Raw genomic sequence first — 16,987 nt, forward strand, 5'->3', positions numbered from 1 at the left:
AAAGTAAATCTGAAGACATGAAAAAAGGGAATTCAGTGTCCGTTTACATAATGCAATAACGATATGAAAGAAAAAGCCTTTAGTATAAACTTTCAAGTTAAAAACCTCTGCACCTCGCAAAAGTGTAACGTGGCCGCAACTATGTTTGTGGAGTGAGTGCTTGAGAACCTACAATCCAACGTAACCTACATATATATGAACACTGTGCCTAGAAGGGATAGTGTTATATGCTGTTCCATGAGCACGAGGCCGTGCTGTCACAAAGCCAGCTCAGTCAAAAACCAAAAACAAGTCCTTGTAATAGTACAATTGAAACTTTGAACGGTGAACTTGAGTAATACATCCAAGAAAATTTTGCTGATTCATAGTAAATGGACGTCTTTTGTTAAGAGGATCCATGATAAGAAAACGAAAATCTTCACTCCATTCTTGCTACATGTAAATCCTTAGATATTAGACACCATCAATCCTGCAGGTATCGGAATCCTTAGGAATAACCAAAGTTAGTTGTCTGTTATTTTCAACTGTGTGTCTAGATTGCAGTTATCCAAAGCATTAGCTGTGTTCTTAATAATTCGGTGCAGTGTCAAATATGCAAAACTAGTTGTGGATTAGAAGCATGTTATCAAATAGGTCTATCATTAAATTTTTTAATGAATTCGAATTAACCTCGTTCACCGATAACAGATAACCGAAGGCCAGTGGAATCCGCCTTTCCCGTTTTTCAAATATAATATACTAGACGTAAATTCAAGTAACCTTTTGTTTACTGCATAATTCCAACCTCCCAACAGCCAGTCTCTTAGAGCAGTAAGACTGGCGTTGCTTCTGAACAGTTCTTGTCCACTGTCTTGTTGAACTTCCCGCCTGGCCATTGGACAAGACTTGAGTCAGTTTTTTGTTAAGACAGATCTAGTTTGTTCATCGAAATTTTTCACTTGCAAGTGTTCATGAAACAATGAAGGAAATGACCATCATTTATGGCCGTTTCATTTCGTGACAAAATTCATTTAATATATATATATGTGTGTCTAATATGTATGTATGTATGTATGTATGTATATATATATATATATATATATATATATATATATATATATATATATATATATATATATTCGTTTCTCAATTATCCTGAAGCGACCCTGTGAATAATGTGATTGGAGATTTACAAAAGTTTGTCATAGGTGTGATGGACAAGCATTACCATAAAACGTGTAACCGTCAGCAACTGTAACCATCTTGGAGTAGCTTAACACTGTGTCTATCTTGCATTTTTGTACAAGGTATCAATGTACCGGGCAAAAAAAGATCCAGCTACAGGGTTTACGTCTTTTTACAACAGGAGTAAAGGTAGTTGAACCCTGTTGCATACATATTGTAAACCAATAGGGAACTTTCAATGGAAGTAACTGCAATTTCTTCGACTACAATGACATAGGCTACCTGCACACACACAAATGCTTTTAAATGCTTTCATATGGTGTCACTTTGCAATAATCAAATTACGGACCTTTACTTTTTACCAATCCAATTGATAACTGTTTCCTTAAAGGGTAGTGCGCAGGTTTGGGAGACAGGGATATTCGCTGTTACCTCATCTCCGACCAGGTCAGGCACAACGTCCTAAGTTAGGTTGGTAAGGTAAGGTCTAGTTACGTTAGGACACGTTTTAAGCATCACTTTCAAAAAATGGAGAAATTCTAAAAAAATAGGTAGTTTTGTTCAAAATGCCATAGGCTAAGTCATATTCACTAAGGAGCTGCCTCAAACGGATTTATCACCATTTTCTGTCGTCAGGCAACGTAATAGAAAATTTTTAAGACTGCAGATAATTTGGGTAACTATTTTAAATCCTCCGAGGAAAGATTTACTACTGTAGGTTAAAAGGACGATTCGGCCTGCTATAGCGCATTCAATGGCACTTCATTATTCAGTTGCTATATTTTACATATTTTTGCATTTTCTATTAGCTTCGCTTATTGTCCTACCAAGAGAATTTGGCAGAACCGTTAAATTGATTCTAATTTAATTTTAGAGCAAATATTAGTTTTTTTATGTGACCCACTAAAAATATTACCATGATTCAAAATAACATTACTTTTATGTTAATTCAGACAATCGCGTTTTAGGAAGTTACCACTTATTAATCGAACTATACTTTATTGGTTATTAAAGTATAAAATGATTAACTTTAAATTCGTTGTGCTTTACCAAATAGGATTGAAAATTTGCTTACAACAACAACAACAACAACATTTATAATAATAATAATAATAATCTGGCATTCCTAGTTGAGAAATTTGTGTCAATTACCCTACAAAAACATCAGCAGGTTTCGGACACATTTCACACATGCAAAGGATGATTCTGCACTCACACACACACACACACACAAATTATTCATTGGCTAAGTCATCTTGAACGCGAAACAAATAGTAATTTTGCGATTGGGAAAATTATTTTAAAAGTACACCAGTAGGTTTCGTACAGGCATGGTAGCACTGTATGAAAGCACAAGATCTCCATTAAAACACAGCCTCGGTAGTTTCTGACAACCAAGGAAGTAAAACATTGCATTTAGCTAAAGTCAGTAGCATAGGCGTAGGAGAAGGGTGGGGTGGGGGGAACTGCCCCTCTATTCGGGAATCTGCTAAAATTGGGGCATAGGTTGGGGTATTCGGGCACTCGGAGGAAGAAAAAAAGGCTTTCTGAAATTCGGGCAAATTTGGTGTTGCCCCCAAAATAAATCCCACCTCCTACGCCTATGGTCAGTAGTCATAATTTATTCTCCGTTTTGTGTTTAATGTTCCCTTTATACTGAGAGAGAGAGAATGTTTATCATGATATTTGCTCACAATAAAGATTCAATGACAGTATTCGAGACAAATACGTTTAAAAACATGGTGGACTTGTTAGCGGTAACACAGTTTTATGCATCAGCACTGTTTTTTTTTTCTTTCAAGTGGAGAAAAATAGAAGCAAACAGGTGCTTAATATAAGATATTTAGCCATTTTTATTTATAAATGTCATGATTTTCGTCAACCTATAAAATAATTACCCATAACGATTAACAAAACTCAATAACTTTTATTACTTATGCTTCATATTAAAAAACCTTATGATTAGAATTTAAACATGATCACGGTAGCATTCTTGTTTCTCATTTTGTGTTACATTAACTTAATAATTAATAAGTTTTCGTTGTAATTCTTATTATCCACATGTATCACGAAAGTTTTCATTAATTTTGTAATCTCACGTAAGTCTGGAACTAAAGGGCTATTATGTGCAATTTAATAAGAAACCAACACTATAAATTTCTGAGTAAACAACAATGGGTAATTTTAAAAGGTTCTAATTTTAAACCTAAATTCTAAGTCGTTATTCGGGTTCCAGGCTCTCTCCCTCTCTCCCTCCGTTGCAGCATTGCCAGCTATAGGGATTTATCCCTAGATTTGGGGATATTGGGTGTCCGGTGGGGATATTCTGTACAAATTTGGGGATTTTCGGCTAGAAAAGTACTGTATATATCTTATATAATCAGTGAATGAACCATTGTCATTTTTATAAAGAACAATTAGCCCTTGATTTACTACAGGATTAATGAAAACATTTCCATATTGTGAATTATTCTATAATCACACTGGTTTTCACTATGAACAATAGGCTACTTTGCCATTTCCATTATTATTTTATAACATACCCCGGTATATAGCAGTATGAAAAGTAAATTAAAACCATTAATAATGACATAGCATTTAAATAAAAAGCCTTTCTGGATGTCCTTTGGATTCCTAGAGAAATAAATTCCATCTATGAAGAAGAAAAATAAATTCCAGGAGCGCCTGCAGTTTACGTTGACGTGGGTGTCGTCTGCCAGTTTTCGAGTCGCGGAGGAATACCAACATACGAAATCGGTATTAAAATGACGAAACCATAACTAACCAACCTAACCTAACCTAGTGCGGCGTGCCCTTACCTAGGCGGGGGGGCTTCTGGACCTCCCCCCAGAAAGATAGAGAACATAGCGTTTCGTGTGGAATTACTTACCTTGGCGGATACCTTGGCGGACGGGACAAACGGCGTTACGTGACGTCAATGTAAACTGCAAACTACCCTAAATTCCATCTATGAAGAAGAAACAAAGGTTAGGAAACCTTTATATTGTTGCAATTAGCTTGCATGCACTTATATGAAGCATAGTGTGTAATTTCTACATTAGTAAGGCCTACAGATTCAAAAGAAAATATTTGTGTAATTGGGGATTTTTGGGGGGTTTTGGGGGATTTTTTATCATGAGTTTTGGGGATTTTTAGATTAACCAATCTGGCAACACTGTCCGTTGTGTTTTTCAGTTGTTTTCCTTTTTGACCAAAATATCGGTGATTGGGCTTCATCTTCCATTTAACGTTGGGGAAGAGGTAATGCTTTAACGTTATTTGATTATATTCAAATTAATAACCATGAAAAGTTAAAATGTATCAATATGCAAACGCAGCCTGAGGAGAGGGTAAATATTTTCAGTCGCTCGGACTCCCAAAACCGGTGAAATAACCTAGGGCTAGGCTATAGGATTTTTCCTCAGAGGATTTATTTATTTGTAATTTTTCGGAAGACTCCAGCCAGCCATTTCGGAACACTCCAGCTAGCCATTTTTGCTTGAAAACTCATTTTGGGTTTTTCATGCAAAAACGGCAAGGAAATGATGGGGCACTAAAAGAACCTAAAAATACCAACCAGTCGTAACCTCGGGGCATTTACTGGTTACAGTTTTGCCGTGTTAGCTGTGGAGGTGGGTAGGGGGTCGGTATTCTTTTACTTATAAGTCGTAATCTGATTAATTATTTGTCTCTGTTATTAAACATTGGCGAAGGTCATGTATTGAGGTGAATTTTTTTGTTTTGACGTATTTTACCCAAGAGAAATATATAAATTATAATGTGGGAAGTGGCTGGAGTCTTCCGAAAAATAACTTTTATGTATTTGCAGTTCAAATGAATATGATTTTTAAACCCAGTGGGAATGCTTTGTTACTCACATAGGCTAATAACACCAGGTAAGAAACTGATTGATGTTTTGAGGAGAACGTAAAACGTCAAAGAGGCCTACCTTAGTCTGCAATAACCTTACCCAATCTAGGACCATTGATCCTAACCTCAGTGCTGGTAAGAAATTAGCGTAATTTATCTGACATTAGCCGAATATTCTCAAGTGGTGTACGGTAACATTAGCCCAAAACTCCAGTTTGTTCCTGTTAAAATAAACCATTGCCATTGATGTAGGAGTTAGCTGGAATTGTTCGCAGGCATATGGTAATAATATTGATTAATTGGAGGTAGGAGGAACCCCACTCATCTGCCATACCCTAGGCAGGAGCATTTTCTTTGGCTGTATTCGAGTTTAGAAGTTTCAGTGTGCTCAGAATGGCCTTCAAGTTGAAACTTCCACCTTTATTTTATTCTATATATGTGATGTGAATGTTTTTGTTCAATAAGGATTTGAACAAGAAAAACGAACAATGAAAGGTGTGAAGGACATTGGTTTTGACTGCTTTGTGTGTTAGTGTAACTGTTCAGTTGTTCTGGAAGGGTAGATCCTACAGGGAGTGCACTGGTTGGTCTCCTTCAGTATTGGGCTGTTGTTTCCATCAACTATAATCACTTAGCTTAAAAGGCATATCTCACAACCCAAACTAACATATCCATACTGTCATACCTGACTGTTTTGTCTCTTCACCCCTTCCTTGACTCCCAAACTTGAATTTTCCAAGCCTAACCTAGGGCACAAACACAAGGCACTGCATCTTTACTCAGCACAAATGTTGATCTTTTAGGCCAGCACTTAGCATAGCCATTTTTTTAGCCTTCAGCTTGCAGAAAATGTCTGTATCTTTTTCTAGCCAACAGCAGGTCAAGTAAGTCAAAGTGATGAAACTTTCCTTCAGATTGAAATAGTTTTCATGAATTTTCTTGGACAGGAATAATGTTTAAAATCAAAATTTTAGCAAGTGATTGTTCCTCCGTGAATAAAAAATATAGTCTGTCTCCTTCGCAACCTTTTTTGGCACTTGCAGTGTGCACAGACATTTCATTACACTTCCGTCAAGCCAGTTTACCAGTACAGTATTGTAGTTTTTTGCCATAAATCGGCAATATTTTTTTCCCAAGCTAACAACTGGGCAGTTCTCAGTTTGCACACCATAGTCAAGGAAGGTGCTTGGGTTGCTTTAGTATTGTTTGGCTCATAGATTTATAGCTGTAGAGAAGGAAAATAAACAACAAGTAGTAACTTTAAGTAAGTTTAAGAGGATGAATTCCCAAAGTCAGATAGGAAGCTGCAGCCTAGTTTAGATTACAATGAATCTTTTTAGATGCCTTTTTCACTCTCTGAAAAGGTTAAACAGGGACACCTTTGCCATTTGCAACCACCACATTCTGCTGAACAGTAGAAAATGTACATGGCTGCAAAAAATCTTAGACACAGCTTCTGCCATGATTGTAATTTTCAGAAAGAGTTGCCACAGAAACAATGAATTGTAGGCTTGCTAATGGTCTTAATTACTTTCCTGTCATGTCTGGAATATTCTTAACATTTTCTCTCTTGGCAAGGTTATGCGAGGGTTGGAGACAGGCCACACTATGTTAGACATAACCCATATTTAATATGGTAATTATGTAGAATATTAAACACCACACCCTTGAAGCTGTTGCTTTCTTTCTTCGAATTTTGTATTTTCTGTTTACTGGTTTTTTCTATGATAATTTTGCATGTAAGTTATTTCAATAACAAGTGTGACTTGGGGACTTTCTTGGGAGACAGCAGACCATGGTCTTGGTTAAATACTGCAGTTCAGCTTAGAGATCGTCCGTCTTTCCAGGTTACGAATGCATTCTGGTTAGGGCTCTCTCTCTTTTTTTTTTTTTTTTTTTAGAAAAACACAATAGAATTCATTTATGTAGCTCTCTTGATTGCACATTCTAAGTCACTTTCAACTAAATTAGGCACCTCCATGACAAACTGAAATACTACAGGTTTTCAGAATGTATCAGTATTAGTTGGTGTAATAAATTTTAATCTTTTGAGGCTGTTGAATATGCCATCTCTATGTTTTTTTATTGCGTTAACACTGTAAACTTTAATCTTTGAAGACTATCCAAAATGTCATATGCTAATTTTTTCACAGAAAAACCCTTATGCCTGCATCTTATCATTGAAAGGCTTTCTCTCACATTAACCTTACAAAGCTTGTCATTTTTTATTGATCTCGGTTTTCTCTTAATCTCTGGCCTTTAGTATTATTTGAACTCTTTAGGCAATTAGTAACTGTCCTAGGTCCTAAAAGTTAAATGTCAGATGTTCTTCAAGTGTCAGTTATAGTGTTCTATATCAAGAAAAAATCAGCATATTGTTATTCTAACAATATTCTAAGACTTTTTTTTTTGTATTGTTTATGTATGTTACAGTAAGTCTAGAGATCAGTTGTTTCACAAATTTTAAGGTTTTCAGAACTAGTGAAGTATTAATTGCTCACTTTTTCAATTCCAGATATGTGTAACTGTCTTATTAAAAAATATGAAGGCGAAAAGATGGAGGTACGAAAGTTTCATAGGGAGAAAAGGAATTCCACCGGATTTTGAAACTAGAGGAAATGGGAACCAATAGAGAATGAAGTGAGACACATGTCTATGAAACAATTTCAGCTGGCATGGATTTTTAGGAATTTGACTGACATAAAGTTGAAAATTTGATTAAGATTTGTAAGTCACGTGTTTCTTCACAACCTTGAACACAATTTCGGCTGCAGAGCAGATAATGTGCTTATCCAGTTGAGTACTTGAGCCTCCTTGTGAAATTAAAGCCACCCACAGTCACTGGATATTAGTGGTCTGCTTCAGAATATGTGCAGATTTATTGCCCTGTTCTTAATTAGGTTTTAGAAAGTGGTTTGGCCTTGAGTAAGAATTTCAATGTAATAGTGACCTAACCTTGAATTTTTTGCAAAAATTCTCAGGGATGTATCACAATTGGAGTTCCCCTTGGTGTGGTATTCATATGAATATGAAACCTTATGAAGAGGGACAGTGGAAATGATGTGTGGTAGGTGGAAGGATGAAGTTGCAAGATAAGTGTTAATTGACAGTTTAACAATATCACTGACCTCTGGTAAACTAAAAACCTGAGATAATAATGTAAGCTTATTATAGTTATGCTTAAACTGTAAAATTTGTAGACATAATTACATGATCATTATGTTAGAGGAACATAGTGTAGAATACATGTACTGTACGAAACATTATTATAGTTTAAATTCTGATGCATCATTGATAAGGTGCTAACTACAGTATAGAGGATTTTAAGTTTAGACTAAAGTCAGGCAAGTTGCACAGTTATATGTACACTGTATTGTATGTATGTAATACCTCAGCGTAATGGACCTCTACTAAGCAAACATATGTACCTACCAGCTACCATAGTATGATTATTTTTCCTTATGCTAACATTTTAGATGTGATACGTTTTTGGATATATCCCTTACTTTGAATATTAAGTGAAAAGTACAAGTTAGTTTAGGAACTACGTGGAATTACTATTAGCTATAAGATACCTAGAAAATATTCCAAGTGCAGGCTGTAATATATATAGGGTCTTATTTTACTTAAACTTTGTTATATATCAGTAAGGCCAGACCTCCAGTGTCTGTTAAGCTGAGGTGCTTATACAGTATATTATGTATTTTCCTAAGTAATTGTCATGAATTATTGCACTGATATCTTTGCATTTTACAGGTCTGTGAGCGACAGATGGTAGCTGATATTCAAGTCATAAGAGAGGTTGAAGCAGTGCTGTATGTGATTTTCAATAATTTTAAATAAGTGCCTGTAATTTTGTTAGTCTATCACATTTGATAGAAAAATATGTGCCGGGTACAGTATTCTTCATGAATTTTTCTGTAGGTTTACAGGTGGATTTTTTTATCAGTAACTTCAAAATATTGTTGCAATTTATGCAGAATGCATTTTCATAAGGTTTAGGGATTACTGTAAACTCAGGTTTACACTAATATTTTAAGCAACTTTTCCATTCCATGTGTCAGGTTTTTAGCAGTTTAAAAGTAAATTTGCATTGCCAAAATATCCCATATTCAGCACTTGGTAGTTTTCACCTAAGAATGTTAATGTTTGTTTACATTTCAATTTGCCTGTTAAGTACAGTATACAGAAGTCATAGTTGGGAACTTTCAACACAGTGGTAAATTTATGGAAGGTTATGCTTTTGCAGAAAGTGTAACCTGTTCCGTTGTTGAGGAAACTTTGTTTACAATACGTATTTAAATTTAACTGTGAGGGCTTAAATTACATGTTAATATTTTTGCTTATGATATTCCAAATTGAAGACTGCACAACCACCAAGAAACTGTTTGCAATGGTGCAACTAGTTTAGTTTGTAACATGTTCCTGCTTCAATACTGTGCTGAAAAAAGTGCTCAGAATTTCTTGAATGTTTTTATTAATACTGTACTTTGATAAGGTGCAGATGAATTTTGAGTTGTACTACTTTTTGTGAATTACAGTATTGGGAAAGTAACCTTTTGACCTGATTTCAGATTAAACTTGGTTGCCTGCTTCCAAGGAATGATTGTGCATAGCCGGAACGTGGATGTTGATGTATCATAGGAAATCCATTACTTGGAAGAAAAACATCTTTTCTGTATGGAGAAGGAAACACGTGATATACAGCTCACAGGAAGGGAACATTTCTTCCTCCAAGGTTTTGAGTGCAGGGATGCATCATAAGTTTGCAAATAATAGTGTGGAAGTGTTTCAGAATGAAGCTCTTAAGTCTCTTTCTGTTGGTTAATTTGTCAGTAAAGTTAGTTGCTTACAGGCAATGTTATAGTTGTATTGCCAACTTATGAATGTTACTGAAATTCCAATACAATACTTATTTTGAGGCCTGATCATTTTTCCATCTCAAAAATTTTAATGAGATTATAATTGACAACTAGATACATTTACATCTGCCTCTTATAACTTAGTGTGCCATTTCAGTTATTTGCTATCTTTCAAGATTTACTTAGAGCTTCATTATTAAATCTCACTCTTGTATTCACAGAGTTTACACCTGTTAGCAATGATTTCCAGTTGTAGGCCTAATTTGACAATTGTGTATCTCTGCAGTTGTGATATTGCTTCAGCTTTCTGAACATTAGTTAAAACCCTTATTTTTAATGTAATTTGTTGAATGATCTCAACACAGTGATCAAAATATATTTTAAATTTTTAATATAAGTAAAATTTTTGTAATCCGTTATAAAAAATGCCTATGTTTACTGAAAATCAAATGTTCTTGGCAAGCAAGCTTGGTACTGTTGTAGTACCATTGGGATAAATTAACGCAGAATGCAATATAATTGAGATATGTAGTGACTTGGAAAAGTTTATACTGGAGTTCATCACATGATTTTAATATTACTTACTGGATTTTCATATGAAATTTATGGCAAGCTGTTTTTCCATAAGTTATGTATCAGGAATTGGTTCATGTTACGTCTGAGTTAAGCTCATAGTTTTTTGAAGTGTTATGACTTAACTCTCCATGATTGAATTTTCTAGTGTTTTCTTCCAAGTACTGATTGGATATTAATCCACTTTTCATATGTAGGGTTAATACCTTGTGCTCTTCTGCTTGTTCAAAGTTTTTGCTTGCTTTTTTACCTGATTTTAATTTTAATTTTCATGTCAGGGTATTCTACAGTAGAGGTTAGGCTTGATAGTGCACTCAGAAACTTTGCCTTGTGTAAAAGATGGTTCGTTATCGTGCAGTTCAGTAGTATTAAGCTAGTTTGTTGGCACTTGCTGCATAGTGTCAAATCTGTTTAACACCATTAAATAACAAGAAGATTGTGTGGATACCCATTGATTGGTTGGCCTCGTCATTCTGTCCCTTGTATTTAGCATATTGGTTAGAATATTTCATCTTTTAAGATGCTTTTGAGGCAATTTATGACCTAAAGTTTACTTGGCCATTGTGTGTGAAAAGAACATTTATACAAAACTAGTCATTTTTATTTTTGCTTTGTAGTTGCAATGAACTTTGGATGAAGGTTTTATCCATAACTCCTCTAGGTCAAAACTTTCAGAGGCTTTTGCAATTTGTGTTCATGGATGTTTTTAAGACTGGTAACCTTTTAGTTGTCATTGTGTTTAGGTAAAAGCTTGATATATCACTGATGAATCCAAGTTTCTATTAACAGTATAACTTCTGTGGTTTAAAGTTGATTGCTGAGTCTGACCATTAGCATTCAAATCTGCCTTCTGCCTTCCTTAAATTTTTCAACTTTATCCTTCAGTCATTGTTAGGTTTATCCTTCAATTGTTGTTAGGTCCTCTTACAGTGAGCGGAGTACCTCTTCCAGCAGGAAATGGTAATTTTGGTTTTCCATTTGCTTCTACACAAGTCTCTTGAGTATCAGTATGTAATTGGTTGATAATCAGTATTTTACCATTTAAATCTGAATTAACATGATGCCTTCCAATTGATTTCCGGGGTAGCCTGGTTGTATTACACTCCTGTGACATCATGCAGTTATATGAGAGTGCTGACACTGTGAATGTCAGTTTTGCAGTTGTAGAAACTGAGATGGTATGGTACTCTGTTGCGATAAAAAAATCTACTTCAAGGTCACAGTAACTTTTCATATTTTTTCCATGGATTTTTCCACAGAGGCTTTCAGCAAATCCCTGCTTTTCATCATTCTGGCTTTTTAAGTTTAAGATTATTGAAAACCGATCTTGGAGGTACAGTAATTAGAGTCTCTTTCTAAATGGTTACCTGCCTTGCCTCTTCTTGAACCTCTATTGTTGGAAGAGTCTTTTCAGACACGTGGATTTGTTAAGTTTCTTACCTTGAAGTCGTATTTTTAAAATATCATTAGCTTATCGAAGCAAAGTTTTCATTTCTCATTTTGATATTCATCCAGCTTTAACTGGCTCAGATGTTAGGAAACTTATAGTGCCTTTTGGAAACGCTAGTGACTTTTGGATGTCTTGCTCCTTTATATTGTCAGTGTGTGAATTTTGAAATCCAGAATACAGAGTGAAATTGAATGCAAAGATAAAGAAAGCGTCGTAAATTAACTGTAATAATATGTACTAAGGACTGTAAAAGTAGGTTAAAAGGAATTGCTATGCCAAATAAATGACCACTCTGCAAAGCTTTATGGGTTACAAGAGTGAGATTTAATGTAAGTTTTAGTGACTTTATTATTTGTTATTGTGACATTGAAAGGGAACTTGATCTTCTGTAATTTTGAATTTCAAGGTGTGTAGTGCTCTTGTAGCCCTTCAATAGTTCTTTTTCATTGTTATCCAAAAAGTTAATGAAATTTGTAATGGTTAGACTTAACAGTAAACCATCTATCTTATAGTTTCTCTGTGGGGTACATTTGCATTTCTGCTTCTTCTTTTGTACTTTAAATTTTTTAAAGGATAAAACCCAGTAATGATTGGTATTTTAAGTTCTATAAAAGATAATAGTAGCCTATACAGTTCTGTTTTGCAAATTCTGTGAATAACAGTAATTTAATCCCCAGAGTATTTTGAATCCTATAAAAGATAATAGCTAACTGCATCCCCCCCCCCTCTTGTATTCTGAATTCTATAAAGGATAATTTCATGCAGTATATAAGTACAGTATTGTGTCACTTTTGAATATTAAGATAATGATAGATTTCTCCTCCTCTTAAAAAGTTTTATTCCTTTGATACTATTAACACTAGTTGGCATCTCTCTCTCTCTCTCTCTCTCTCTCTCTCTCTCTCTCTCTCTCTCTCTCTCTCTCTCTCTCTCAGGTAGAGATTGTAGGTTGAATTAAAGTCTAGTATTTTGGGATAGGGATATACTGTAATTTAATTGTATAGAAATACTGGATTTGTGTTTACAACAACAACATTTGGATAGGTTATAGCAGAGAAGCTTTAAGACAATTGAAAGATAGTATCCCCCTTAAGGTTTTATAAATGTTTTAGGAAAGATTCATCGCTAAGTATAAGTTTAAGATTGGCACTTAAGTAATATGATAGAAAAAGGAATTTAAGTAGGTGACCTAATTAGTTAGTCACTGCAGAATAACTTGCAAGCAAATGGTAAAGTTTGGGGTAGGTTGGAATGATTAACAGAAAACTTAGTGTGAATCATTTACAGGTTTTTGTTCAGGGAGGGCAAGAGGTGAATGTTGATACAGATAAATCCAATGGGAGGATGACACTGGATATGAGAAGGTGCAGCATATGTGAATACAAATGCAATGCTCAAGATGGGTAAAGATTTTATACTAGTTAAATGTGACTTGTGATTCATTTTTCCAGTTGCCATTCTATTTTGAAGAAGTGCCTTTTATAATTCAAGTTTTTATATAAGTAACTTACCAAGTAATTACATTGCTACAGTTTCTATTAACCGGCAGCTAAAAATTTTTGAAATTCGTGAGTCACACTTATTTTGTTTGGCTAGTGATTAACCCCACCCACTTATGGGGTAAGAGAGGAACAACTGGCAAAAGTATTCACTTTTTTTCTGCCGGCTAATGGCTGTACACCAGCTTTTAGCAGCAGCTCTGATTTTAGAATTCGTCTTTCCTATTGATTTCTCATCGTATTTCGGGAAGTATTCTTGCTTTGGTAGCCCTTCGGCATCATTAGATAGAGTTAGACTCTGTTATTTTACCTAAATTGTGATTCTCATTATAACGCCTTTTTTGTTTACTGATTGTGACTTTAGTTGACTTGTTTCCCAAATGTCAGACTTAAGTTCGACTAGCTTAAGGTATTGCAGCAAAGGCTGAAATACGCATTTGACCCAGGAATGTTAAGATTCACATTCTATCTGCACGGATTTTAGGGGACAAATTTGTTCAGAAGACTTATGGTGTAATGAATGTGCAGACTGGGACATTAAGAAGTGGAAGACTTCAAGATCTCATTTAAATAAACTTGCTAGAGATAAAAAGAGAAAAGCTACAGCCAGATGGATTAGTAAGTCTTTACCTAGTCAGGGACTTTTCTTGGGGAGTTACAGTCTTCTGAGTCTTCAATACTACCCAAGTTAGTGCTTTCTTCTTCTGCTAAGAAAACCTTCAGTGTTATTGAGGGATGGCTAGCAGAGAAGAGGGATCAAGGTAGAGCCATTTTCAGCTTCCCTCCTCCTAGATTGTCTGAGAAGAGACAGCTCTCTTGTGCCACAAGGAAAACTCCTTCTCTGGGAGTGTCTGCCTCCTCCCAGGGGGACTTCTCCAGGCTGATTGATTCCTCTCGTAGATCTGCCTTTGCTTCAGCGAAGATCATGTTCAGTTTGACGGAGCTCTCACACCTTCTTAAAAACTTGTTTAAGGTATTCAAAGTGTTGAGTTTTCTCGATTAGGCAGTGGGCTCTCTAGCCTGTAAGATTAAGGACTGCACTACTATTCCTGAAGATAGTGCCTCTGACTTGCTGGGGGTCCTCTCGTGTATCAATATGAAAAGGAATCAGGGATGGTTTCCAGGAATTAGCTTCCCTTTCACAATGGGAATTTTAAAGAAGAGAGAACTGTGGTGTTCCTACTCCTGTAGGGGAGTGACTCCCTCCCAGAAGTTGGCACTTCTGTTTTCCCCGTTGGGTCATCATCACCTGTTCCCGCAGGCTACAGTTCTGGAGACTTCTTTGGATCTTCAGAAGAATACGCAAGATCTTGCCCAATCCTCTAGGCGACCTAAGGAGGTGCCCACTCATACCTCCAGGACAGTCTTCTCGCTGCAGACTTAGCCCTTTCGTGGCAGCAGACAAGAGATCCTCCTCCTGTTCTGCCTCTCGCAAGTGAGAATTTCATCCTCCAAACTTCTGTAGGAGCCAGGCTCCTCTTCTGGGAGAAGTGGAGAGAGAGGCAGGGTCCAGAGCCCTGGATTGTCAACATTCTGAGGGAAGGCTATTCAATCACGTTCAGAGAAAAACCACCTTTAAGCAGCTCTCCAATAACATTGTCAGCTTACATCAAAGTCTCGAGGAAGTCTTTGGCCCACTCAGAAGTAGTGTCGTCCCTTCTCAAGAAGGGGCAATAGAATTAGTAGAGAATGTGGGCTCCCCGGGGTTCTACAATTGTCTTTTAGTGGTGCCCAAAGCTTCAGGGGGCTGGAGGCCCGTCCTGGATGTCGGTGCATTGAATGTCTTCATTCAGAAGACAAGGTTCAAGATGGAGACAAATCGAACCATCATGTCATCCATTCTCCAGGGAGACTGGATGACAGTACATCAGAACTTGAAGTTTTTGAGGTTCATGTTTGGGAACAAAGTGTTCCAGTTCTGCGCTCTTTATTTCAGGACATCAATGTCGCCTCAAGTGTTTACCAGAGTGCTCGCTCCCTTAGCAAAATGGCTACATCTGATGGGAATCAAGATCTCCCTTTACTTGGATGATTGGCTACTTTGGGCCCAATCGAAAGAGAAATGTTCGGAGGACCTTCAAAGGACTCGTCTCCTAGCCCAGGAGCTGGTATTGATGATCAGTGTTCAGAAGTCTCATTTGATTCCGTCACAACGGATTCGTTATTTAGGGATGATAATAGACTCAGAGTTTTCAGGTTTTTCCCTCACTGAAGAGAATACAGTCTTGCCTCAAGATAGTGCATAGATTTCTTCTCCTGGACCAATGCTCCGCCAATGAATGGATGAGTCTTCTAGGGACATTACCGTCCATAGAACAATTCGTAACCCTGGGCAGATTTCATATGAGACTGCACCCATTCTTCTTGAGAATCAGCTGGATAAAATACCCAGACTCTTATCCAACGGGAAATTCATCAGTTAATTACAAATGGCCTTCAAATTCAAATTTGTTGGATCCCAGCCCATGTAGGCATTGAGGGTAATGAGAAAGCAGATAAAGCTGATAAATTGGGTTGTACAATCCCCTCAACTACTACGAAAGCCCCCATATCAGACTGGCTAGCATCAGTTAAACCCTTAATTTATAGGGATTGCCAAAATGATTGGACAAATATACCCCCTCAAAACAAACTAAAACAAATTAAGAACAAAGTTAAAAAGTGGCATTCTTTTACCCAAAAGCAAAGAATTAATGAAGTAATTTTAACAAGACTCAGAATAGGACATTCCAGACTCACTCATGGTCATCTGATGTCAACTCCGCACACAAACCCAATAACTTGTGAAAGATGTAACATCCCAATAACAATCAAACATATCTTGATTGACTGTCCCAGATGGCATCATGAAAGAAATACAGTACTTATTTACAAAATAAATCAATAAAGGATATTCTAGCAGAATGTAATAACTTTTAAATTATTAATAATATCATTCTCTTCTTAAACAAAATTAAATTGATAAGTAAAATATAATCTTCCCCCTTTTTCCCTCCCTTCTTTTTCCTTTTTTTTTCTTTCCCTCTTGATTTTTTTTAATTTCCCCCCCCCTTTTTTTTATTTATTTAACTACTTAATTTTTTATGTACTCTTTTCCCCCCTTCTTTTCCCAGCCCGAGAAGAACCCTAAAATAGTTCAGAGGTCTGGTTAAACAAATCATTTATAAAAAAAAAAAAAAAAAAAAAAATCCAGAGATAAAAGGTGGAGCTTAGTAGGAAGGTTGTCAGAAGGGAAATCTTCCATTGAACCCCAACCTAGACTTCTTCTCACATGTGTTGAACTAGGGTGTGGAGCTCTGCTGGGAGACAAGGAAATTTCAGGGACCTGGTCTCCGGAACAAAGACATTGTCAAGGAGTTGAAGGCAGTTCATCTGGGGTTACTATTTTCAGAGAAGAAATGTACAAGACGATCACAGTGCACTCCGACAGTACAACTGCCCCAGCGTATATCAAAATCAAGGGGTGACACACACTTTCTCCCTTTACGAGATGGCAAGGGATCTTCTGCTTTTGGCAGAACAATTTCAAGTTAAGTTTCTTACTCGCTTCATTCAAGGGAGCCTCAACA

The 16,987-nt window shown here is 36.3% G+C and overlaps 1 long non-coding RNA gene across 3 annotated transcripts; it reads left to right on the forward strand.

Annotated features, from left to right (window-relative positions):
- The first annotated feature begins 1,601 nt into the window (after positions 1-1,601).
- LOC136854943 (uncharacterized) lies at positions 1,602-13,425 on the forward strand. 3 transcript variants are annotated; one of them, XR_010857839.1, is made up of 4 exons: positions 1,602-4,151; positions 7,550-7,829; positions 8,791-8,954; positions 9,609-13,425. It is a non-coding gene; the product is annotated as an uncharacterized lncRNA (long non-coding RNA). The 3 variants fall into 3 exon arrangements; XR_010857838.1 differs by having other exon boundaries at positions 7,550-7,761; XR_010857837.1 differs by lacking the exon at positions 1,602-4,151 and adding an exon at positions 4,329-4,425 and having other exon boundaries at positions 7,550-7,761.
- The last annotated feature ends 3,562 nt before the right edge of the window (positions 13,426-16,987 follow it).

The sequence above is a fragment of the Macrobrachium rosenbergii genome, chromosome 3 (assembly GCF_040412425.1).
Source record: "Macrobrachium rosenbergii isolate ZJJX-2024 chromosome 3, ASM4041242v1, whole genome shotgun sequence".
NCBI lineage: Eukaryota > Metazoa > Arthropoda > Malacostraca > Decapoda > Palaemonidae > Macrobrachium > Macrobrachium rosenbergii.